Source organism: Macaca nemestrina, chromosome 13 (assembly GCF_043159975.1).
Source record: "Macaca nemestrina isolate mMacNem1 chromosome 13, mMacNem.hap1, whole genome shotgun sequence".
In the NCBI taxonomy this organism is placed as follows: domain Eukaryota; kingdom Metazoa; phylum Chordata; class Mammalia; order Primates; family Cercopithecidae; genus Macaca; species Macaca nemestrina.
Window position 1 is genome coordinate 107137703 of NC_092137.1, and position 26631 is coordinate 107164333.

Genomic DNA, 26631 nt, shown 5'->3' on the forward strand with positions numbered 1-26631 from the left:
ATAATATAATATTATATTATATATATTATATATATAATTATATATAATATAATATTATATAATATTATATAATATAATATTATATATATAATATATATAATTATATGTAATATAATTATATTATATATTATAATATATAATAATACATTATATTACTCTATTATAATCTCATGAGACCACCGTTATATATGTGATCTATTATTGACCAAAACTTTGTTATGCAGTGTGTGACTGTATATATAGGTATATGAAGAAGTTGATATTAAGGAATTGGTTCACATAATTATGGAGGCTGACAACTCCAAAATCTGCAGGTTGGGCTGGCAACCTGGAGACCCAGGAAGAGTCAGTGTTGCAGTTCAAGCCTGAAGGCCATAGGCTGCTGAATCCACTCTTGCTTAGTCTTTTGTTTTATTCAGTCTTTCAACTGATTGGATGAGGTCCATCCTCATTATGAGGGTGATCTGCTTTACTCAAAGCCCATCCATTTAAATGTAAAAATCTCATCCAAGAACACCTACAGAAACGTCTGGAATAATGTTTGGCCACATGTCTAGACACTGTAGCCCAGCCAAAATGATGCTTAAAATGAACCATCACACCAATTGTGCTAGTGACCCGTACCTACCAAGGCGAGACATGATCAGAGACTGAGCAATTTTCACAGTTTGGACACAGCTATGAGCAACACAGCAGTGATTCAGCAAGTTCACAATAGTTTTACCAGGCAGCCAATTGAAGCAGATGGCAGTTACTAGGAAAGACACTTCTCATTTTTGTGAGATGTGCTCCTGTGGCTGAAAGATTGTGTGAATGAGGTAGATTGAGGGAAGAGCCAATTGATTTAGACTGCTGCAATCAAGACAGCTGGATAGTCTAGTGATGCCAGCTCAGAAAAAGAACAGTAAAGTATAGTGAAAACAAAATTCTATTTAACCTGGTTCTAGCAGAGCACCAGCAAGTAAGGAAAAAAAAAAAAAAACCACAGCTGCAAAGAAAACTCAAGATGCCCCATAGAGAGGGTACTTTGGGATCTGATGCATGCTTGCTGATGGCACCCATCCGTCCTGTCTCTGCAGGACACCTAGCAGTGTTCCTCACCTGCACTGTAGGTGTCTAATGCATGCTAAGTAAAAGTGATATTAAGAGCTGCTTGCCAAATTCCATTTCACATTGTATCTCAGAATTTCTTTTAGTTTTTCTAGAAATGTAACTACTATAATGGACCTTAAAAAGGCACAAATGGGGCCAGGTGCTGTGGCTCACACCTGTAATCCCAGCGTTTTGGGAGGCCGAGGTGGGTGGATCACTTGAGGTCAGAAGTTTGAGACCAGCCTAGTGAACACGAAGAAATCCTGTCTAAAACTACAAAAATTAGCTGGAGTTGGTGGTAGGCACCTGTAATCCCAGCTACTCAGGAGGCTGAGGAAGGAGAATCACTTGAACCTGGGAGGCAGAGGCTGAAGTGAGCTGAGATCACACTAATGCACTCCAGCCTGGGCAACAGAGAGAGACTCCATCTCAAAAAAAAAAAAAAAAAAAAAAGCACAAACGGTATTCTGTATCTGAAAATTGTTTGGATTAACTTTTGATCTTTTGCCTGGTTAAAGAATTAAAATTCTTATCTCAGATCATGCTTAAACTATACCTTATTTCTTCTCATCACAATAGAATAAATTAGTGTCATTTCTGATACTTGATTGCCTCAAGGATATTTTAACACAATTTTGTTTCTTGTCTTTTGTACCACTCATTTGAAAACTTATGGTCTTAATGCAAATAATCTGATAGTAATAAAAGTATAACCCCTAGTAATTTCCATATTGCTGCCTCGAGAAAAGTTAAAGACATCCCAATTTATTCTGGCAAGAAAAAAATTTTTAATAAGCAAAAGCCTTGTCTGACCAAGTGCTTCACAAAAGAGGATATCTAACTGGCCAATAAGCAGATGAAAATGTTCTCAAACCATTATTTATCAAGGAAATGTAAATTAAAACCACAACAAGATACCATAACACACGCACTTAAGTGTCTAAAGAGACTGACCATACCAAATGTCGGCAAGTAGACAGAGCAAATGGAGCTCTCACTGCTGGTAGAAATGCAAAATGATATAGTGACATTGGACAAATGTTTGGGATTTTCTAGCAAAATTAAACACTCACCTCTCAGATCACCCAGGAATTCTACCCCTAGGTTTTTATCAAGTAGAAGTAAGTGCAAATATCCATCAAAATACTCATAAGCTTTATTTGTAATAGCTAAAAACAGACACAACTCAAATACCTATTAAATGTTTATCCAGACACAATCCAAATACAATACAGTCATGCTCTGCACAATCATGGTCCCATGAAATTATAATGGAATGAAAACTTCCTATCACCCAAGTGCACACTGTTTATAAAGTCTACAGTGGTGTGCAATAACATCCTAGGCTTTCACATTCACTCACCACTCACTCACTGACTCACCAGAGCAACTTCCAGTCCTACAAGCTCCATTCATGGTAAGTGCCCTGTACAAGCGTACCATTTTTATCTTTTATACCATATTTTTACCGTACCTTTTTAAATTTTTAGGTATGTTTAGATACACGAATACTTACCATTGTGTTACAATTGCCAACAGTAGTCAGTACAATAACATGTGGCAAATGTTTGCAGCCCAGGAGCAGTAGGCCATACAGCCTGGGTGTGCAGTAGGCTGCAAAATGTAGAATTGTGTAAGTACACTCTATGATGTTCACACAACACAAAATTACCAAATGATGCATTTCTCAGAATGTGTCCACATCATAATGCGACGTGGGACTGTCACTGTCTAGACATACAATGAAAAACTACTCAGCAACGAAAAAGAACAAATTGCTGACACACAAACTTGGATGAATCTCAAAAACATTCTGGGTGAAAGAAACTACTCAAAAAGAATGTTTACTGTGTGATTCTATTTTTGTGTTTAAGAGCAGGTAAAATTAACCTGTGATGATAGACGTCAGAGTTATGGTTACCCCTGAGGAGGGGAGTTTACGAGATGGGACAGGAGGGGACTCTCTCCTTCTCTAGGGTGACAGAAATGCTCTGGATCCTAGAGTGGGTGATGGTTGCATGGGGTCATATAAAAATAAAACTTGCTTTTTACATACAGATTTTATTCTATGTAATATATATCTCAATTTTTAAACTGCAGAACCAAATAAAGATGGAGAGCAGGGAGCTGTGCTTTTTCCATTTTTCTCCCAGGTGCCGGAAATGAGCACTTCTGGAGGGGCTGAGGCTACAGGAGGTTAGAGAACTCCTGCAGGTCCAAAGACATCTTAGAACCAAGCTCTGGCTGGTCTTCTCTCCAGCAGCTGGGAGGAGGGCCTCTCTCCACTTGACAGAGCAGCCCAGCCCCAGCTTGGCAGCCTACAAGCGAAAACAGCTTCTCTGTAGAAAGTTCTAGAACATCCACCCCCTCTTTCACAGTGTGGCTGGCTTCCTCCATCAGCCTCTACAGGTGTCAGAAGGCATCAATAGCACCCTAACCACAGCCCAAGGGACTCTCCATGCCTAGCCATAATTCAGCGGCACCAGGGTGACCCCTCAGTGGAGAGGCAGGCTTTCTTTGAGACTCCGAACATGGAACCAGGACCACTTGCCCCTGCCGTTCTTTCCAGGCAGACTGGGAGACAGTGGCATTGGGGACCATTCTTTCTTGGGCTACTCTGGGCCGGGCATCTAATAAAATGCTCTCTTTCCCATCCACTGATTCCTTAAGCCCCAGTGTAAGTCAGGTTTCTCACCCCAAGTGGAGGGGTCATCACACTAGGGGGCTGGGTTCCTGGGTTCAGATCCCTCCTTTCTTCCTCTGTCTTCTCCCCTATCTCTTCAGCTGTACTTTCTCCTGTGCTCACTGTATTCTCTAGATTCCTTTCTTGCCTCATCCTTACACTCTTGAGTTCAGAATAACTCCTGAACTTCTCTCTCCCAGGGTTCACACCAGTTGCCCAAAAAGGACTGTAATTGGGCCACTCCAGGACCAATCACCGTGGCAGGGGGTATAGACTCTCTGATTGGCCAGCCAGGTGATGGGATCACCCTTGGCTGACAGTCCCACTGCCTGCAGCCAGGGAAGAGCAGAGTCAAAAAGAAAGCAAAGCTACGCATGCAGAGAGGTTACCAGTGTCCATCCAGACGCCCACTTCACAGACAGGCAGCCAAGGGCCGGGGCCCAGCTCTCGTAGCCCGAAGTGGTAGAACTGAGCTTTGAGACCAGCTGCCTGTCAGGGGTCAGGGTGCAGGAAGCGGAAACCCCCAAAAGCCTGTCTGTGTCTACAGGTGTCAGAAGGCATCTCAGTCTGCCTCCCACTTTCACATACGGGGACGAGCCCCGTGCTCTACAGCTTGTGGCACTCTCTCTCCACCGGGCCAGAAGCCACGGAGCAGACAGAGTCCCAGTTCTGACTCCTCCCGCTCTCCACAACCCACACTGCTATCACTGGCAGTCACAGTAGGAGGGTTTCTCTCTGTGCAAACAATGATACTGATCTGGCTCTTGCTAAAGTCAGGGGCAGACGTTCCCTTCTGGAGGGGCTGCACAGGAAGGATTTCCCTGCTGTGAGGGAAACACCGGGCTGGGAGAGGAGCCCTGACATCACATACAGGCCTCTGCTTGTCTTCACTCTCTGGAAAATAGAAGTTAGGGGCCAGGGAGGGGAGTGGGGAAAACAAGAGGTGTTCTCCCTGGGCTTGGGAAATTGGGCCTGGGAGGGGACCCCTTGAGATAGCAACCGGCTGCCCTGGGACTTATGGCAAAAAGCAGGTAGCTGCCTTTTCTTTTATACCCTGCCCTCGGGCCTCAGCTGCCAGTGCCTGTCTAGCGGTGTGACAGGGTCTTTTCCTCCCATTCTAAGTCCTGCAGAAGCGCCCAAGCTTCTGAGGACATCCCCAACACGATCCCTATTCCTGGTGGGTGACACGCAGGAGAGGGTCCGTGCTACAGGGACTGTGGAAGGAAGCAGTTTGGAGAAAGACTCATGAAAGCGATGACACCTGAGCTGGGATGTGAAAGATAAATAGGAGTTTTCCACGTGGTGGGGCTTGGGGGCAGAGCATTCCAGACAGCTGGATTAGTAATGTCATCAGGTGTGGTCCTGGGAATTGCTGGCTCTTTGCTATGTGGGAGATAAAGGTGAGTCCTCCAGTGGAGAGAAGAAAGGAGAGGAGGCAGGTGGCTGACCCGGCAGGGCCCCCGGGCCCTGCTACTCCCCATGTCTGAGTCCGTCTCCGTGACTCTGCCGTTTCCCACCATCGAGATCACTGTTAGCCTAACACTGTTCTTCAGACCAACGGAGAAGTAAATCCATTTAATTCCACTATCAAAAATGAAAAACCATGTGACTTGTCCAAAAAGAAGATGGCCACAAAAAACAAAATGTCACTATTAAAATAAACAGCATCCACTTGTATGCCACCGAAAGACTCCTGATGTGCCACACACCGTATTTTGAGAAACTGCCATGGGCGACAAGGAGCCAAGAAAGGATTTTCAGCAAGGGAATCATGTGATCAGATTTGCGCTTTAAAAAGACCAGTCTGATGAGAAGCGATCAAGGGGCTGGAAGAGGGCCAGGCCGGAGGAGAGAGCAGTTCATCAGTTGTCTATTTTTACGAACCCTGTACAGAGTTGCTCTTTTTTATTTAGTTGTCCTTGAAACTAAATTCCACATAAAACTAAATCTGGCATTCCCTTCTAGAAGCAGCTCAGTATCACTAGCAACCTAGGAAGGGTGGAAATGGCCATTTGGTGCAAAGGACCATTTGGTTATGAGTGGCCGGCTTGAGTCCCAACTGGCCCTCACGTTCCTCACTTTGAGGGGTGGATTTCGAACCTGGGCTTCTGATATCTCTGGGTGTAGAACCAAGCAAAATCCTCCCTCCTCTCTTTTCAGGGCTGAACTCATCCAGAGGGAAGTGGAGATGGTGTTGGCTGTGGTTATCTTTCCTCCACTCGAGGGACTGAAGCTAGGCTGTCCCATGGCACCGGGCTCGTAGCTGGCCGTGGGCATGTCAAGTTCTTGTATTGTCTCCAGCAGTAGCCAAGGAGCGACGGCCCTGTATGCAGGCCCGAAAGCCAGGGTAACTCCCAGATTTCTTTTCTGAGGTGGCTAATTTTATGTGTCAGCTTGGCTAGGCCATGGTACCCAGCTGTTGGGTCAAACACCAGTCTCCGTGTTTCTGTGAGGCATTTTTTAGATGTCATTAACGTTGAAATCAACAGACTTTGAGTAAAGCAGAGCAGATTACCCGTCATAACATGGGTGGGCCTCATTCCATCAGTTGAAGGCCTGAAGAGAAAAGACTGAGGTCCCCCGAGGAAGTCAGAATTCTCCTCCAGACTACAGCATAGAAATACTGCTCAAGTGTTTTAGATTTAGGATCCAAGCCTGCAGCATTAACTCCTGCCAGAAGTTCTAGCCTGTCAGCCTGCTCTGCAGATTTCAGGTTCTCTCTCTCTGTCTCTTTCTCTCTCCATCCTATTAGTCCTATTTCTCTGGAGAATCCTGATTCATACAATTGCTGTAACCTGGGGCAAGCCACAGCACTGAGTGTTTTATTGTCGGAGTTGTTTTTAATCTATTGCCACCATCCCCAAATGTAGTGGTTAAAAACAACAGTTGACTGGGCGCAGTGGCTCATGCCTGTAATCCCAGCACTTTGGGAGGCCAAGGCGGGCGGATCAGGAGGTCAGGAGATCGAGACCATCCTGGCTAACACAGTGAAACCCCATCTCTACTAAAAATACAAAAACAAACAAAAAAAAAAATAGCTGGGCGTGGTGGTGGGTGCCTGTAGTCCCAGCTACTCAGGAAGCTGAAGTGGGAGAATGGTGTGAACCTGGGAGGTGGAGCTTGCAGTGAGCCAAGATTGCGCCACAGCACTCCAGCCTGGGCGACAGTGCGAGACTCCATCTCAAAGAAACAAAAAACAAAAAACAGTCATTTTATTACTTCTGTGGGTTGACTGCTTGGCAGGTTTCCATTTCCACGTGACACTGGTGACATTAGCAGGGGCTACAGTCATTTGGGGTTCAACAGGGCTGGAGCCTCCAAGCAGTCTCCCCTGATGTGGCTGGCATTCAGTGCTACCTCCTGGCTGGAACCCTGACTCGTGCTGGGGCTGTCACCACGGTGCCTAGGTTCTCTTCCACATGCCTCTGTATGTGACCCAGACTTCTTGTAGCATGGAGACTGGGGCCCAAGGGAAGGAAAGAAGCAGAAGCCGCCAGTTAACACTTAAGACCTTGGCTCAGAAGTCCCAGAGTATAATTCTATAGGATTTTCTTGGGCAGAGCAGTCCCAGGGCCAGCTCAGACTCAGGCAAGAGGCAGGGGTGGGCATGGGGTAGATGCCACCTCTCAGTGAGTGGTGGCAAGTGTGTAGAGGATAGAATGAAGGGACGGCGACCATCTTTGGAAATTCTCAACCACACCAAATAGATTTCCCTTTTTGCCTTGAGAAATCCAGTGATACATAAACATCATTACGTTATTTATGTCAATTTGGGAATAAATGTGTTAATTTGCAATGTAGTCTCTGTCCACTTCCCAAGAGGATACGTAGTAGCTTTTAATGAATGTATTACAGAAATAGTATTGTTTCCATCAAAATAAAAAATGATTAAAGGCCATGCAGAGGCAGGAGAAAAACATAGCATATCTTTAAGCTTGATGAAAGTAGTTTCTGCCATTGTGTTTCCAGCTCACCAAGCTCCTGTATCTATTGGAAAATGGAAGTCCAGCCTTACCAGCTTGTGAGCCTTGTCTGAAAGGAGCCAGGGCTTGCCAATGGAACCACCTCCATGAGCTACAACTGCTGTTATCATTAACACCATTATGTCTATTTTTTGAGAGAGACGAACTTTTCATGGTGTTACATTTTGGGGAAAAAAAAAAAAAGACTGGGTGAACAGTCAGGTAGGAAAGCAGCGGAACAAACAGTCCCTTAAATTCTGATCATGTAGGACATTCTTCTTTGCCCTGGGCCTGGGAAAATGCAGCATGTTCCAGAGCAAAAGTCCTAATGAGGGAACTAAACCAGTGGGACCTAAACCAATGTCCTGGCTCACTGAGGACCCATTAGAACCAAATCTCTGGGTGTGGACAGGCTCCCATACTTTTCAAAAATTCCCCCGATGACTAGTGAACAACCGGGGGTAAGAACCAGTGGCTCAGAGGAATAAGCACCCAGTTGTATGTATGAGCTCGCTAAGCTGGCTCAGGTCTATGTTGAATTCTCTGCTAGGCAGATCCTCATACGAAATGGCAGAGATGGTTCTTACTGAACAACAGGTGACAACTCCAGACTCTGCCGGAAGTTTCAGGCTCTGGGTTCCAGGACAATGCATGGCACTCAGTCCAGCATTGCAGGTGGAAGAGCGACAGTGAAAAGACCGAAGTCAATTAAAATGTGTTAACCAAAACAGGAAACACGAGTGAGGTGATTGAGAGTGTGTTTAACTTAGATGTGTGATTTTATCAATCCTTTCATTGTTCAAAAACCCTTATTTTTTAAAGATATTTTCAAAACAAGTCCAAACCTTACTTTTCATTCCAAATTCGCGTTCCGTCTATACTTGCATTTGGGGAAAGATTGAAACAAAACACAAATACTTTGTAGCAATGTTGGAGTGTCATGTTCTTTGCAGAGGGACAGGAAAAAAAGGGATTTTTTTTCTTATCAAGAGATGCTGTTTCCTCAAGAAGAAAGGGCATCAGTCCAAGGCACTTGTTTGCTCAAAAAGATTATTAAAGAACAAGCATATTTTGTCTGTGGTGACAACAGGATCTGCCCCTACTAGTAAACTCACAGCATCAGTACGCAGGCAGTGTGATGCATTTTCAAAGGTCCTCACCTTTCCAGATCCAACAGGGCTCTTGTGCACATACTCAGTGTTTCTATGGCAAATCCCCTGTGTATGAAAATTAGACCCTTCCAAAAAACAAATTTACTAGTCAATGACCATCATCACTTATCTTTTTGGTCACATGAAATTTGGGAACAAAATTAAAGGGCTCTTGATGGAAATCAACCTCTCTTTTTGGAGAAAGCTGTCAGGTATACTTAATAAGTCTCTGTGAAGTGACCTGGTTGAATATGCTGGTTTTCCATTACATAAATGCCATACACTCATGAAAACATTGCTGAAACATATTTGAGAACATGGAAAGATGATCACTGTAGAATTCTGAGTGGAAAAGAAGTGTATTATGAAAAGTAGGCAGTGCAATGATCCCATTTTGCTTATCTAGCTAGCTAGCCATCTGCCTTAGTCCATTTGAGCTGCTATGACAAAATACCTCAGACTGGGGAATTTATAAACCATAGAAATGTATTGCTCGCAGTTCTGGAACTTGAGAAGTCCAAGATCAGGGTGTGGGCAGATCCAGTGTCTGGTGAAGGCTGCCTCTGCTTCATAGATGGCACCTCTTGCTACACCCTCACATGGTGGAAGGTGTGAACAGCTAGCTCCCTCACACATCTTTTGGAAAGTGATGAATCCCGTTTGTGAGGGCTCTGCCCTCATGGCTTCTTCACCTATTGGCAATTAAATTTCAAGGTATGAATCTTGGGGGTACTCATTCAAACCATAGCACTAGCTACCTATTTTTTGACCTACATACATACATGCATACGCAATACCTTTAAAGAGATAGAGCAACCGGCCGGGCGCGGTGGCTCAAGCCTGTAATCTCAGCACTTTGGGAGGCTGAGACGGGTGGATCACGAGGTCAGGAGATCGAGACCATCCTGGTGAACACAGTGAAACTCCGTCTCTACTAAAACTACAAAAAACTAGCCAGGCGAGGTGGCAGGCGCCTGTAGTCCCAGCTACTCGGGAGGCTGAGGCAGGAGAATGGCGTGAACCCGGGAGGTGGAGCTTGCAGTGAGCTGAGATCAGGCCACTGCACTCCAGCCTGGGCGACAGAGCGAGACTCCGTCTCAAAAAAAAAAAAAAAAAAAAAAAGAGATAGAGCAAAATGTCCAGAGTGGCGATCTCTGTTTTATTTCCTTTTTTTGTTTGTTTGCTTGTATTTATTTTCTAGGTTTCAAATAACAGGTGTGTGAATTCTTAGGCTAAAAATTTAAAAAAGACGACAAGAGATATTGAAGGAGCTAAGATCCAGGGGAATAAACCAGCTAGTACATCTGCCCTACTGCCATTTGAAATTGCAGCCTCTCCGGCAGGCCATGCCACAGGAAGGGCCACTTGCTCCCACACCCACCCCAAGCACAGATGTGAGAGCGTTCGGCAGGACCCATCCTACTGGCTCTAATGATTAACCACAGTTACGGAGAATATTCTTGATGTTTTTGAGACTCAATTTCTGGAGAGGAAGCACAGCTATAGAATTGGCAGGTTCAGACACTGATGTCTGGTGTGCGTGGTCCACTCAAGCTAGGAGATCAAGGATCCTCCAACTTACATCCAGGCAGGACAGAACTGGCCACCCTGGCAAGGTAGCCCTTAGTGGCCCTGAAAACAGACGTCTTTCACCATTTAGCTTTTATCTGGGGGGGAGTTTGTTTCTGGGAAGGCATCGATGTGGTTTTCTGGAGATTGACAGGGTTGTACGGTGCTCCTCACACCCTGGCACCTCGGTCAGTGCCCAACCCAGACTTCCCCAAGCTCTGCCTGACTTTCCTGTACACAGACAGGGTGGGCAGTGCCCAATAATCAGGGACTGGGGGCCCAGGGTTCTGGGCCCCATGAGGGATGTCAGGCAATGCAAGCCTGTACTTCATCACCTGCGAAAAGGATCTCCTGAAGCCTGGGTAGCAGTCAGCTGTATGAATTAAATGTGTGCATGGAAATTGCCTGAGTGCCCTGTCCCTACTATTGTCAAGCCACGCGGTTGCTAGAGTACAGAAAAAATATATATATTAGGTAATTTCCTCAGGAGTGGGGATTTTTATGTTTTGCTCACTGCGTCCTAGTGCCTAGAATGCTACCTGACACAGAATAAGCATCCTGTAAACGCATCCATCATTGAGCGCATGAATGAATGAAAGAATGAAAATTGCTAGAAATCAAATAAGCCCACGTCACAACACCATATTATCATTTTGTATTTTAAGCCACCAAAAAATCCCAGCTTGTTGGTTTTTTGCAGTAAGCGGTGTTTTGTACTTACAAAATACAAAAAGTCCTGGTGAAGAATACCTAGATATCTGCCACGTATCTACTATTGATGGCAACATATATCAATGTAGCTCTTTTGGAAAGCAATTTAGTAATGGAGTCATTTAAAGGTTCCTACTCAGTAATTCTAGTTCTGTAACTTTATGTTAAACAAACAGTCCAGAAAAAGGAAAACGTCACATGCAGAAAATGTTCATTGAAAAATAATAATGAATAAATGAATGCAGTCCTAGTGGATGGGCGAATAACTTCTGTTTATTGAGGCCTGTGTAACAGGGTGGCAAAGTAGGGAGTAAAAAAGGCAGTAAGTGTCAGTATATAAGGAGTCCAACCGTAAAATATATTTTTGGGAAAAGCCTGGAAGGATAGAGAGTTTATGTATTTTTTTCCTCTAATTTTTGTCATCGCATTCTTTTTAACCCAAAAGAACTCAACCAAATCAGACTGGCATACATTAGGCCATGCCTACTTAAGAAGCTAGGTTTTCAAATCACAGCAGGGTAGATGTGCTAGCTGGCTTATTGCCCTAGGAATCTTGGCTCCTTCAATATTTCGTCTTTTTTTTTTTTTTTTTTTTTGCCTTACATAAATAAGAATTCACACACATCTTATCCTGTAGGCATAGGTATGGCAGTTGTACAAGGCACTCAGGCATGTACATGGTTCCCAAGGGAGGGATCTGCCATCACCACCCACCCTCCCAGCTCTGGGAGGACCCTCAGCCTCCAGGTTTCATGCCACTGGACAGGGCAGTTTTAAGGCAGACTTGGCCATGGGGCCACTATCCTTGAGTATCAATTACAGCTGTAGGGTCACCATCTGGCCACAGATTGGATAATATCGCCAGAAATAATTCTTTGGACTTTGGCACAGCAGGTATTGATTGAACAATCTCTGACTTTGGTCCAATAAGCATTTTGACTGGCTTTGGATGGTGAAACCAGGAATGTATCAGGACACACTTCCTTCCAACGGCAGCAGGGCAGTATCCAGTTTACCTACAAGGGGTATCAGCTTATCAAAATGTAAGGACAGCCCCCTGCAGAGAGCCTCTGATTCTTGCTGATTCAGCACAAAAGTGTGGTTCTTAATCTTGCTGAAATCACCTGGGAAGCTTTAAAAATCATTGATCCCTGACTCCCCCTCCCAGGCACTCTGTGTTAAATGGTTTGCTGAACAGTCCAGGGCATTGGAAATGTTTAAAGCTCCCCAAATGGTTTATATGAGCAGCTAAGGATGATCTACCATCTTATGGTATCAGTGGCAGAGATCTGTATTGAGCACACTCAGATTGAGCCCATAGATGGTCATAATCTCTGTGCAGAGCCACAAGGGTAAGGGGCCCCAAGGTTAGGGCTTATAGAGACTGAGAGGCTGGGTGCAGTGGGGCTCTCCATCACTCATTGGCACTGCAACCTTGGCCCAGTGGCATACTCCTTCTGAGCCTCTACTTCCCCATCTGAAAAGTGGGGATGGTGATCACCTTACCAACTTCACAGGGCTGTTCAGAATATAATGAGACAGTGCAAAAGGAGGTGGGCACCTCAGGAGGTGAGAGCACAGCTGTTCTCATGGATTGTCTGGGCATCCTGAAAGAATAGCAGCACTTTGAATTCACAGAGCCGTGCCTACACCCCCACTACTCTTCATAGACCTGATGGAGAGCTACACACCTGGCTTATCTAGTAAGCAACTTAGATACCCAGTGAATTAGTGGGTCTTCAATTTGCAGAAAATAGGAAATGGAGGAAATGGAAATAGGGCAGATGTTGATGCCAAACTCTCCCAAGATCTCCACTGAAGGACTGTCTTAGTCAGTTTGGGATGCTATAACAAAAATATCATAGACTGAGTGACTTAAGCAACAAACATTTATTTCTCACAGTTCTGGAAGCTGAGGAGTCCGAGATCAAGGTGCTAGCAGCCTTGGAGGTCCTCTTCCTGGTTCGTGGTCAGCTGTCTTCTCACTGTGTCCTCACATGGCAGAAGAGGCAAGAGTGAGCTCTGGGCCTCTTTGATCAGGGCATTAATCCCATTCATGAGGGCTCCAGCCTCATGATCTAATCACCTCCCAAAGGCCCCACCTCCAATACCATCACCTGGGGGTTAGGATTTCAACACAGGAATTTATGGGGACACACAAATATTTAGACAGTGACAGAGCTAATTCAGGTATATTTAGCAAGAATGTAGGCCCATCCTTAGAAGAGAATTTGACCCGTTTAGCAGTAAAATTATCTCCTTTAGAGGGCAAAGAAGCAGAAATCAGTAAGATCTCTGAGACCCACCCAAGAAGAAAGCTCCAGACTCAAGACAATGCAGGGAAACTACCAGGGACCAGAATCTGGGGCCCGTATCTTAAAGAGGAGATAAATTCACAAATACTCAGCATCCTCAAGTGAGCTTCTCACTCCCTGATGGCCCTGACAGTCACAGAGAGATTCCAGGGAAAAGGAATCTTCATTCGGTCACTTAAGCTGAAGAGCAAAGCAGTGAGCACATCACAATTTTTTTTTTTTTTTTTTTGAGACGGAGTCTCGCTCTGTCACCCAGGCTGGAGTGCAGTGGCCAGATCTCGGCTCACTGCAAGCTCCGCCTCCCGGGTTTACGTCATTCTCCTGCCTCAGCCTCCTGAGTAGCTGGGACTACAGGCGCCCGCCACCTCGCCCGGCTAGTTTTTTGTATTTTTTAGTAGAGACGGGGTTTCACCGTGTTAGCCAGGATAGTCTCGATCTCCTGACCTCGTGATCCACCTGTCTCGGCCTCCCAAAGTGCTGGGATTACAGGCTTGAGCCACCGCGCCCGGTCACACATCACATTTTAGGAAATGTGTAACAGTTGCTGGCCACACACATACTGATTTCTTCCCCTACCCCTGCTGTGGGACTGAGGTTTCATAGCTGACTAAAATGAACTGGAGAATAACATCCCTGTCTCTGGTTTGGCCTGGAAGGGACTGGCCCTTGGCATTGTGTGGATGACAACCACTGGAGGAGGCTTCTTGCTTCCTGGTTCAGCTGTGGAAGTGGCTGTAGATCAAGCCCATGCCGAGGGCACGCGGTGGGCAGCCCACCCCTCTGCCTACCCTCCCTTCTGCCTGTCTACTGCAAGCAATCTCAAGGTTGTCCTTGGGTTCTGTCTTGTGTTAAACACACACTCACACACACACACACCCCTCTCTCTTTTTAAAGATGTGTGTGGTAACCATAGAAACTGTCTTTTGCACACATTTGTGTTTTGGAAAAATATCCCTCCTGTGTGTGTGTCTGGCTTATGTTGTCTCCACTGAATTGTGGGCTCCTGGAGGGAAGGGATCTGTGTCTTGGAGGGGAGTCTGAGAGAGGCTCCTGCCCTCCCTCTGCAAGCAGGGCCAAAGCTCTGGCTTCGTTAGAGCCAAGGCTCAAGGAACCTACAAGAGGTAGCCAAAACTAGACACCCCACCCATCTACCCAGCTTTGTAAGGTGTGAGCTGAGATTCTGGTGCAGCAACTCTAATCCTTGTCACAGCATCCTGATTTCACCACCACCATTATCTCCATTTTAAAGATGGGGAAACTGAGGCACAGGGTGTGTAAGCAACAAGCCAAGGTGCCACAGTTACTAAAAGTGCAGGACCCAGGATATAAACCCCGGCCATCGGCACCTGAGCCCACAGTTGTAATCACTCTACCAGGCTGCTGTGCTCCTAGATGGGGTGGGGTTTCTGGGGGTCTCTAGCCTGGCTGGCCCAACATTCCCTGGGAGATTTGACATGCAGATGTCCACACACACCCCTGCCGAATCAGGATCTGAGGAGACTTGATTCCTAGGAATCTCTAGCTGATTCAATGTGGCAGGCCACACAAAAGTATCTAGCATCCTTAGGACTAAAACTGGATTATAGTTTCTGCATGGACCTGCCTGGACACAGACATGTTCCTGAAAAGACCTGGGTATACAGCAATTGTGGCCTGTGAGTCAAAGCCCAAAGCTGCTACGGGAGCCAGTTCTGGAAAGATCTCTCCAACAGCTGTTTACAGAGCCCCAGGGCTCCCCAAGAGGCATCTTTGCCTCAAAGCACTTGGCTCTTCCATCCAACACACTTGAATCAAGCCTTTTCTTTTCTTTTTCTTTTTGTTTTTGAGACGTAGTCTTACTTTGTCACCTAGGCTGGAGCGCAATGATGCAATCTCAGCTCACTGCAACCTCCGCTTCCTGGGTTCAAGCGATTCTCCTGCCCCAGCTTTCTGGGATTACAGGCATGCGCTGCCATGCCCGGCTAATTTTTGTATTTTTAGTAGAGATGGAGTTTCACCATATTGGCCAGATTGGTCTCAAACTCCTAAACTCAGGTAATCCGCCCACCTCGGCCTCCCAAAGTGCTGGGATTACAGGCATGAGCCACCACACCCAGCTTGTATTGAGCCTTTTCTATGGGCTAGGCAAACTGGCATGGTGTGTGCTCAACATGCAGAAGACAGGCAGCTCTCTGGTTGTGCATGGAGCTCCCAGCACAATGCCCAGCCCGTGGGATGGAGCAGAGCAGCCAGGCTGCTGACCGCCTGGAGAGAACACCTACGACAAGCCTGGCGGGAAGTCTGGCAGACCCGCAAACCCTGTTTGCCTCATGCATAAAATGCATGGGATGATAATAATAAAGGCTGCCTGGTCTGCTTTACCAAGTGGGAGGGAAATTGGCCAGTTTGGCCATCAACACTAGACACTCTCCATATACTGAGTGATTTGCCACCACTCACTTCACCTACCTGGTGGTCCTGAGGGGAAGAGATTTTCATCTCCATTCGATGAAGAAGGATGCTAAGGAGTAAATGCAGACCTGAGATTCATACCCAACTCTGCAGATTGTAAGCAATTTTCACTGTGATGATCAAAGTGAAAGAGTGGAATGAGGACAACAGTGACAATATTGGAGGCCTGCACTGTGGGACCCACGGCAGGAGGGCACAGGCCTCTGGGATCTGGGTTAAAGGCCCTGGGGCCTGGGCTGGAGGGGGAGAAGTTAGTGAGATGGAAGTCAGAACAGGTTTGCAAACGGTAGGGCTGGCCTGGGGAGCCCATGGCCCATGTACACTGGTGCAATGGTGATAATGAGGATGATCATTTTTAAAAAGAATACCACCTCCGTACTTAAAAGCACGGGGAAAACGTATCAGCCAAGATGACTGCAGTAAGATCTCCTATCCCAACACTCCTCCCAAACAGAGGTTGGGTTTAGTGTCCGTCCTTGAATCTGGGTGGACCTGCAAGTATGGCAGAAGTGACCTTCTGTGACTTCTGAGGCCAGGTTATGAAAGGCAATGCAGCTTCTTCCTGGTCTTATTGGGACACTCCCATTTGGAACCCATCCACCATGCTGTGAGGAAGCTCAGGCCACACGGAGAGACCATATGGAGGTGTGCCAGCCAACAGCCCCAGCTGAGATCTCACCACCAGACAACATCGACCACTATTCACCACCATCCCTGTCAGTACAGAAGCCTTCAGGTGACTCCAGCCTAGCCTGACCACAACTACAAAAAGGACCGTGAGTGGCCCTTCCAAGCTCAGTCAGCCCCCAGAACTATGAGAGCTAATAAAAAAGGATTGGTGTTAAGGTTTAAGCTACTAAGTTGTAGTGGCTCATTATACATCAATAGACCACTAGAAGAGAAAAATCCATTTTAATTGGGGCTTAGGCGAAAATGAAGTGCCTGGGCCAGGTAACAATTAATTTTCTCACTTTCAGTACTATAACAATTTCTAGAAGCTCAGTAACTATTTCTTTTTTTTTTTTTTTTTTTGAGACGGAGTCTCGCTGTGTCTCCCAGGCTGGAGTGCAGTGGCGTGATCTCGGCTCACTGCAAGCTCCGCCTCCTGGGTTCACTCCATTCTCCCGCCTCAGCCTCCCAAGTAGCTGGGACTACAGGCGCCCGCCACCACGCCCTGCTAGTTTTTTGTATTTTTAGTAGAGACGGGGTTTCACCATGTTAGCCAGGATAGTCTCGATCTCCTGACCTCATGATCCACCCGCCTCGGCCTCCCAAAGTGCTGGGATTACAGGCTTGAGCCACTGCGCCCGGCCAGCTCAGTAACTATTTCTAACATTTTATATTTATTTTTGTTGGGTTTGGAAGAAAAGTAAATACAATTTTTTTTTTTTTTTTTTTTTTTTGCAAGGAGAGAGGAGGTAGGTTTGGTCTTGTCTTAAGTTCAATGCAGACATACCTCACAGATAACATCTTGGTTCTTTTTGACAAAGATGGATAGCCCGGACATTGAAGAGGTATGTGCAAGGGTGAGTGAGTGTGTGTATGTTTTTACTTTTAGTGATCAGAGTTTTCAAGGAAGGAGGAAGAAATAATACAATTTCAATCCCCCACCCTCCTACCCCTACACTCTGTAGAATCTGCAGTTCCCATGGAGGCCCCAGATTTTTGTGTGCAATTTGATGGTGTCCAGAGGTTGCCCTGGCTGCACACTCTGCCTCCCAGGCTGGGGGACTTGCTAGGGGCTTGGGCTCTGACTCTACAGCCCCAGAGCATCCCTGAAGCCCCCTCCCTTCCTTTGAGCAAAAGGCAAATCCTTGGCTCTGTCGTCAAAGCCCATGTGGGCCGGTTCAGGCTGCACCCACAGGGCCTACTGTCTCCCTTTCTTAGTCTCTCCTTGTCGTGAGCTTTCCTTTTTCTTCCTCCCTTCCTTTGTAGCCCTGTCTCTGCCTGTCTCATTTGGGAAGAAATTCTCAGATGACATAAGTGCATCCTCAGAGGGAGCAGCTGTTGGTTTCTCGATCCAGGGCCCTTTTGCCTGCGGGCTTTTTAATTAGGTTCTTAGCTGTCCTTTGCATTTGTCCTGCATGGCTAAGACAGGAGAGGCCAGGCATATTCGAAAGATTGGGCAATGGGCGACCACTGCGTCCAATGTAAGTGAGAATGACCGCCAATACGGGCGGAAGGAGGGTTTCAGTCTTGGTGGTTGGGGAAGGGTCTTAAGAAGCTTGTCCATTCTCATGAGGTTGACTCAGCCCCTAAGGAGGAAAAGGAGGAAAAGGTCAAAAGCAGGGCCTTCAAGATAGGCTCCCCTCCCCTCAGTGGGCCAGTCCCCATGAGGATGAACATGGAGTCTCTACTGGGACATGGAGGGAGACCAGGCACCCTCACCAGTCAGGCACCTGACTGGGATATGTCACCATCACCAAGTGCTGGCCCTGCCTAGGCTGCCTCAGATGGGAGCAGGAGGGAGCTGTGCTCCGTTCTCTTGACAAGTCTTCAGCAGGATGGTCCTTAAGACCTAAAAGGCTGCATACTCTCCCCCACTCTGATCTGGACACCCAGGAAGGCCTGTGTTCCACGGAACTACACAGTGGTCTGGGGAGGCAACCAACTCTTGTTGAGACTTTTCCTTGAATCTAGTCATGGTCTTAATGCTATAGTCAAGAGAAGACCAGTCCTGGGCCCCGGTGTCTTCCTGGTGATCATTGGTTGACTTGCTGAATTAGCATGTTCCCACTCAAGCAGCGGCCAGGGGGAGCCCGGGATGCAGAGAGGGTGTGAGAGGGCGTGAGAGAGGGTACTTGTGGGAGAAAGTTAGTGTTTATGATTCTCTCAACTCACACAGTCTCACTGATGATCCACATTTTACAAGGGGGAAAACTGAAGCTCGGGGAGCGACTTGCTCAGTCACATGGCTGAGAAGGGACAGGATCAAACCTGTGTCTGCCCCCCCAACCCGTGCTCATCCCTCTACACCACACATACTTGACACATTGCAGGAGATTCGTAAACACGATTGATAAATATGAATGGATGAATGAACGAATGGAAGAACAAAGCAACCAACCACACGAACTTGAGCTGGACCCTAAGGGATGAGCAGGCTTTAAGCAGGTGGAAAGGTCAAGGCAGCACATTCCAGGCTGGGCAGATGAGATGACTCAGAGGGAACCATGCTAGGTTGGAGGGAAAAGGGCTGGCCAGAGCCTTGGGCCAGGAAAACGCCTCGGGGCAGGGGGGAGCTGTGCTCCACGGAGTTTGCACAACACGGCCCTGGGAAGCGTCTTCCTTCAACACGTCTGCAGTCTGCATGGGTGGCCTCCCAGGCTGGCACTGCACAGTGTTCCCTGGAAATGGAACTGAACAGGTAAAGGAGAGCTCATGCTCACCTGGTACCTATCCCCTATGGCTGGGCAGCCAGGGGAGGCTTGCCTTTTTGAAAGAGGCTAAGAATGGAGTAACTAGTCAGCAAGGAGTTTGGAGTCATCATCATCATCATCATGGCCATCTTTATCAGTGCCATCTCCTCTTACATCATCACTGTCAACATTCCACACTAAAGCTTAGTGGCTGGGCACGGGGCCTGGACTTCTAACCTAGCTCCATCACTCACTGACTATATGAGCTTGGGCACGTTTTAAATTTGCCTGAGCCTCACTTACCTCCTCTCTAAAATGGGATAATTAAAAAAGATGATACATAAAAAGTTCTCAGTATCTTGTCTGGCACACGGCATCAGTGTAGTATAGCCATTGTTCTTACTGCTGTTGTTTTCCTCATTAATGAGCCTTTCAAGTGAGCTTTGGGTTATTACCATAGAATCTGATTTACTTTTCACATGAGGAAAGGGAAGTTCTATGAGTCTCCCCCGCCCCCACTGTGCCTGCCTCTCTCACTCTTCCCCAGGGGCAGAACCCAGAGCCTCTCCCTTCCTGCAAGCTCAGCTGGGACTCACTCCAACAGACTGCCACTTTATGGTTTGTTTGTTTGCTCCTAAAGACACAAAACCCAAGCTTATCAAACAAAAGTCACACTTAGCCCTGTCGTCTTGAGAGGTAAATTCCACCATTATCTCTGCACTTCAGCCCCCACACAGAACACTTAGTTCCCCAGGGAGCGGGCGACATGCTTCAAGGTCGACCTTTGGCACCCACTCACCCTTTCGGCCATGTGCCCAGTCACGAGGCAAGTGGCATAGGAGAGTCAGCTAGGGAGGAGCCCAGAGACACTGCCCACCAGCCAAGAGCCTCGGGTCAGTTGTTAAACGTTAGAGTCCTCCTCTGTGAAATCCCCTGAACAATGGAGCTTCCACCAGCTGATTTGTGACAATAATTAATCCAATGATCTGAGAGAACATTGAACTCAGTGCTTGGCATTTGAGAAGTGCTCAGCGTCCACACATTACAGCCAACAGAAAGGAGTCGCTTTGTGTTCTCCGGGTCAGGCAAAAGATTGTTCAACCTGAACATTCGAATTGGGGACGGTTCTAGAGAGACCTAGAAGATGGGGGTGAAGGTGGAGGGGGTTGAATACTAACAGAAAAAGAAAAGGGGTTTGAGGCTTACAAATAAAGATCAAGGAGAGGTCAGCTCCCATAAATTTTATAGAAAGCCCTGCCAGAGTTCTGATAGCTTCAGCCAAAATTCTCAAAAATTCTCAACTACCTCTTGCATCATAGTCTCTCAGAGGAAAGGAAGTCTTTGCCAGACTTGGAGGTGGGGTCCTAGTTCACTCGGCATCTTTGCCCAAGCTACAGGCTAAGGACTGCAGCGAAGAGAAAGCATAAGAAGTAACAGCCTCCAACTTTTTGGAACTTCAATGTGGTGTGGTAGCCACAAGGATTATCCACCAATGTTTCCATTGCTTCTGCTTCTGACCACATCATAGTATTGCACTCACTACTTCCCACCTCTCCTCACCTTTCAGGTTAGGTGTGGCCATGTGATTGCTCTAGCCTGTAAAATGTGAGCAGAAGAGGCATGAAGAACTTGGTGAGTGCTTCTAAGAGCTGGTGCAGAATTTCCCACATTCCCTTCTTCCTGCCCTGATGCCTGGTAATGCTCCAGATGGCAGAGGCTCTGAAGGTCAATATCTTCGAAAGAGGATGATGGGGCACAGAGACTCCCACCAAACCACGGTTGGCTTGTGATATGAGGCCTTGCCCTTTGCCCTGATCATGCCCACCACTTGGCCACTGAGAGCTGGGTTGGTTTGTTCCTGCAGTGCAACCTAACTCACCCTGAGAATCCAGCAAGGCAATGCCAGTGCAGGGGAGAAAAGAAGAGTCCTGAGACACAAGATGATAAGGAAACATTCGAGGAGTGAAGGGTCTGCAGAAGGGCTGAGTAAGAATTCCTGGAGGAGGGCTGGGGCTGGGCCTTGAAGCCAGCAGGATTTGGAGGGTGGCAGGGAATGGAGATAGCCAGAGGTGGGGAGTGAGTGGAAGGTGCAGGTGTCTCGAAAGACTTCTGAATGCCTGAAAAGAAGGTGCCAGCAGAGAGGCTGATACCGGTTTTCTTCTTCTATAGGCTAGATGCACGTGAGGAGCAAGTTCAAGTCAGACTCAATGTCATTTCACCATGATTGGGGCAGAGTGGCACCGGGCCTGGTGGGATCAGAAGGCAGGACACAGTGGACAGCTGGATTGCCCCTTTCTAAATCCAGCTTTCTTCATCTAGGAAGCCTTCCTGGACCCTCCCACCCAGAGGGCCCTCTCCTCTGACCCTCCCACCCAGAGGGCCCTCTCCTCTGACCCTCCCACCCAGAGGGCCCTCTCCTACCCTGAACTCCTCCAGAATTCTGTCTGCTGAAAGAAGGCATATGGAGTGTGAGAAGACAGCAGGGCTCTGAAGTCAGACCGATGTGGTTTAAATCTTGGTTTCGTCTTCGATCATCTGATCATTAATTCAACATCTGTAGCATGCCAGGCACTGTTCTATATCCTGAAGATGTGTTCATCTGCAAGACCTGGGTGTTCTTGGATCCTATATGCAAGTGAGGGAGAGAGAGACAGTCAATAACAACAATAACAAGGCCAAACATGCAAAAAAGAAAATAAGTTGTGATGTTGGAAATTAAGAAAATAACCAAGGGGCTGAGATAAAGAATACCAGAAGGACCTACTTTAGATGAGGTTGATGACTGCCTGCCTCTTTGAATGGGCAGCATTTAAAATTGCTATGTACAAGGAGGAAGAATAGCTACTATATAAATAAAAGGGAAGAGCATTCTCGGCAAGAGAAAAATGACAGGCACAAGACTGCTAAGTGGGAAGGGTAGGAAAGGGCTTGGGTGGGGCAAAGTTGAAACTGAAGGAAGAGGAGTGTCTCTGGAGAGTACCCTGAGCTGAGGGTGGAGGGTAGGGCTGTGCTTTCCAGGCTATTTTAGGAGATAGATTTAAGATGGATTTTAGAGTGCAAAAACCAGCAAGACTTTCTGGTGGTTTAGGTAAAGGGAGAAGAGGACGCACTCAAGAAGAAAGAGTCAAGTCACCTGGGGTGGGGATGCCATGCCCTTTACTGGAATGGCAAAGGTGGAGTTGGGAGGATGGAAAGTCTGCTCTGAATGTGTTAGTTTGGAGATATCTGAGATCTCCAGGTGGAAATGGCAGCAGGCAATAGGATCCGCAAGTCAGAAGGAAGCTCAAAGAAGTCCAGGTTGGGGATATAGATTTGGGATGACAGCCTAAGAATAGTATTTAAATCCATGGAATTTCATGAACTCATCTGTGAAGTGAAGAAAAAGGACCCAAGAGGGCCTAAGGAAGACCAAGGAGGAGTCAGAAAAAGGAGGAGGACCTGCAAAGGAGGACCAGCCAGTGAAGAGCGAGGAGAGCCTGGAGAACAGAATGTGGTAGAAATAGAGAGAGGCAAGAGTTTGCAGAAAGAGGGGTCAATATTGTCACAGGACTAAGATGAAGTCCAAGAGTGGGGCTGGGCCTGGCCGGTTGGAGTCACTGGTGACCTTGACTGAGCAGTCTCAGTACTGGGGAGCAGAGTTAGCCTTCAGTGGGCCCAGGAGTGCATGGGAGTTAAGAGACGGAGGCTGCGAACAAATTATATTCTTTGGAGAAATTTGACTCCAAAAGAAAATAGAGGGATTGGGAAGCAGTTGTCAAGGGGAGGGGCTGGAGGTAGATGAATTGCAAGTGAGAGGAGTATGTCTGGGTGCTGATTGGACTTGCCTAGAAAAACCAAGAGACTGGTGAGAGAGCCACAGAGGGACAATGAGAGCAATAAGTTCCCAAGGAGCTGAAGAGGATAAATTCAGAGCACAGGTGGAGGGACTTTCTCCATCAGCACAGGGAGAAGCAGAATAGAGGAGCAGTCAGGATGGGTCCTAATCTAGTATTGGGAAGAAGAAAGTTGAGCGAAGTAATGGGGGGGAAGGGTCCCTTGGAACCAGAGGGAGAGAGCAGGGTGGAAGGGAAGGTGAGAGGACAAAGAGAAGTAAAATTGTCATTTGGGAGTGGGCAGTGGCCTACTAGAGAGAGCGGTGGGGTTGCCTGGCAGTCTTGAGGGCAAGTGCATGAGCCAAGATCATGAATTTAGAGCAACATTGGCCAGCCCTATTGTGTGATTATCTCCAGGAACAGGCAACAGCTCTGGAGCAGGTGTGGAGACAGCGGATGGGAGGGTTCATTCAGGGTTGGGATTTTGCCAAGGGGCTGTGACAAAGGACAGAGAGGCAGAGTTGCTGAGAAAATTCACACTGGAATAATGATGAGGAACCATGGAGCAGAGGCTGGACGAAGAAGGAAGGAAGAGGAGCTGGGAAGGAGGCTCAAGAAGGAGGGGAGGGGAGTCACTACATTGAAAATCTCAAGGAAGCCAAGAAACTGAGGTGAGGCAGTGGAGAATCTTGACCTGCAGGGCTGGGAGGATGGGGAGAGGTGTTTGGAATCCAGATTTGAGGATGGGATGGTCCAGGTGTGACTGCAGGAATGGGCACCTGAGGAGCCCAGGAGGGAAAGACCTCTGTGGTGCTGCCTGGTCTGTCTGACTGGCTGTGAATGCCACCAGGGATGGCATGATGATGACATCAGGAGGTGGAGGTGAAGACTCTGACCAGGAGGTGACAATGCTGTCTTTGACCAGCTCTATGAGCCAGGCAAGTCACCCGTGGTCACAGCAGGCTCTGGAGCACCCCTGCCTAGGTTCGGCCACTTTCTAGGAGTGTGACCCTGGAGGCTTACTTCCCCTCTCTGCACTTTGATATCTTTACCTGTAAAAATGGGGGAATAATTTACACATGCCTCTTAAAGTTGTTTGAAGACTAATGGAAATAATTCAGGCAAAGCACCCAAAACAGCGCCATAAGTGTTAAATGTCACCTTTTGTAGTGAGTTAAACTGTGGCACCCTGAAAGACTGCCCCACATCCAGCACCCTGAACCTGTAAAGGTAACATTTTGGGGGTTAAGGATCTTTTATATATATATAAAGAGTGAGAGAGTCTCACTTTGTCCCCCAGGCTAGAGTCTAGTGGTGCAATCTCAGCTCATTGCAACCTCCACCTCCTGGGTTCAAGCGATTCTTGTGCTTCAGCCTCTCGAGTAGCTGGGATTACAGGCATGTGCCACCACACCCAGCAAATGTTTGCCATTTTAGTAGAGATGGGGTTTCACCATGTTGGCCAGGCTGGTATCGAACTCGTGACCTCAAATGATCCACCCACCTCGGCCTCCCCAAGTGCTGGGTTAAGGATCTTAAGATGACATCATCTTGGATTGTCTTAGTGGGCTTAAATTCAATGACAAGTGTTCTTATAAGAAACAGGAGAGGACACAGAGACAAAATGACCCCATACACACTCGCGCACACACACACACCACAGAAGAGAATGCCACGGGAGAATGGAGGAAGAGATTGGAGTGATGCAGCCACAAGCCAAGGAATTCCTGGACTCACCAGAAGCTGGAAGTGGCAAAGAAGGACTCGCCACAAAGCAGCCTTTGGAGGGAGTATGGCCTGCCGACACCTTGACTGTGAATTTCAAGTCTCTAAAACTGTGAACAAATACATTTTTGTTGTCTTAAGCCACTAAATTTGTGATAACTTGTGATGGCAGCTGTAGGAAATTGAAATAGCCCTCATGTGCCTGGGCCTCAATAATCTTCACCTTTGGAGGCTGACATGGGCACTGAGGAACAAGCTGCATGAAAACTGCATGTATAAGGAAAGTGACTAATAAATATCAGGCATCCCTCCCAACATCCATTACATGGGCATGAGTACACACAGACCTTCACACACATGCGCGCACACAGACCTTCACACACACGTGCATTCTTTTGTCCTAAATGTTGCTTTGGGCTGCTGGCTACTATTGTCTTATTTGCACCCCTTGCTCAGCAGAGTTGGGATGCAGTCGGACACTGCTACCAGCCATCAGAGATATGTGGATGGCACAAATACATGGGTGTATATGAAATGTGAGAGGGCAAGTGTCCAGAGTGGCCACCAACATCAGACATAATAATGTCAGGGAATTGGGGGGCATGTCTTCAGACCTCCTGTGGTCCCTTGTGGGACCATGTGAGGGAAAAGGTTCCCCTTTTGCTGGCCACAGGCTCAGCTGGGCCCTTCACAGGTGCTGAAGAAGTCCAGCACAGAGGTGCAGGAGAGAAGCCAGGCCTCTTTGGAGCTCAGCAGCTCAGCATCTTCAGACAGCTAGACTCAGTCATCAGAACTAAACTCACAGACCAGACTCTGGGAGGTTGAGGCGGGAGGATTGCTTGAGCCCAGGAGTTCTAGGACTAGCCTGGACAATACAGTGAGACCCCATCTCTACAAAACTTTTTTTAAAAAATTATCTGTGCATGGTGGCACACGCCTGTAGTTCAATCTACTTGGGAGGCTGAGATGGGAGTATTGCACGAGCCTGAGAGGCAGAGGCTGCAGTGAGTTGAGGTCACACCACTGCACTCCAGCCTTGGTAATAGAGCGAGACCCTGTCTCAAAAAAAAAAAAAAAAAAGAACTAAACTCACAGAGAGTGGCTGGAATGGGGAAGAGGCAGCCAAGAAGAGTAGGTGGCTCAGGCTGATCAACTGAGGTCAATGTCCTGTCAGTTTCAAATGCTAAGTCCTTGAGAAGCTGCTCTCTGCTAAGCAGTGATCACCGCTCTCCTCTGGGTCAAGGTCTTCCTCCCTCGCTGAGTTGTGGGAAATGGGAATCACACATTCAGGATGCTCTCCCTGGGCAAGGCTTGCATCCACTTTGGGTATTTTTCAACTGAAAATCATGGCAGGTTTAGGGAGAATAACTTTAGGTCCCAGAAAACATGACATAGAAGGTTCTTGGCGTTTGGGAACACTGGTAGAGTTCTATCTCCCTGAAACTGGAGTTTTATTTGATATTTCTTGGAATGAAACCAGTTAGCTTATTTTATATCGTCCTTCAGTTCTTCAAAGGGTTCAGAATCAGACCAAAAAAAAAAAAAACAACAACAACAAAACCCACCCATAAATAATCTAAAAAAAGGTTGTACTTTATCTTGACTTGCTGTTCCCCTCCCCAGCTCTTTATAATAAGGTCTATTTATGGACCCTGAGAAGCAATTACAGGAGAAAAAAAATGTAATCTTAGTTCAGTTTTATAACAATGAAAGTGGGTTTTTTTCCTGCCTTGTGGATTATTTTTAAGTCAGTGTGGTATTGTTTACATAAGTCACAACTCACTGAGTCCAAAGTCCTTCG

At 47.0% G+C, this 26631-nt stretch overlaps 1 protein-coding gene across 8 annotated transcripts in view; it reads left to right on the forward strand.

Annotated features, from left to right (window-relative positions):
- LOC105471806 (myb-like protein A) overlaps positions 1 to 26061 on the forward strand; it is a 504277-nt gene extending 478216 nt beyond the window's left edge. For 7 of the 8 annotated variants that reach the window (XR_011611998.1, XR_011611999.1, XR_003015908.2 and 4 more), the window contains 2 exons: positions 20861 to 20925; positions 21463 to 26061. The gene's annotated coding sequence lies outside the window, so the exon portion shown is untranslated. The other variant, XR_011611992.1, reaches the window with a different exon arrangement.
- The last annotated feature ends 570 nt before the right edge of the window (positions 26062 to 26631 follow it).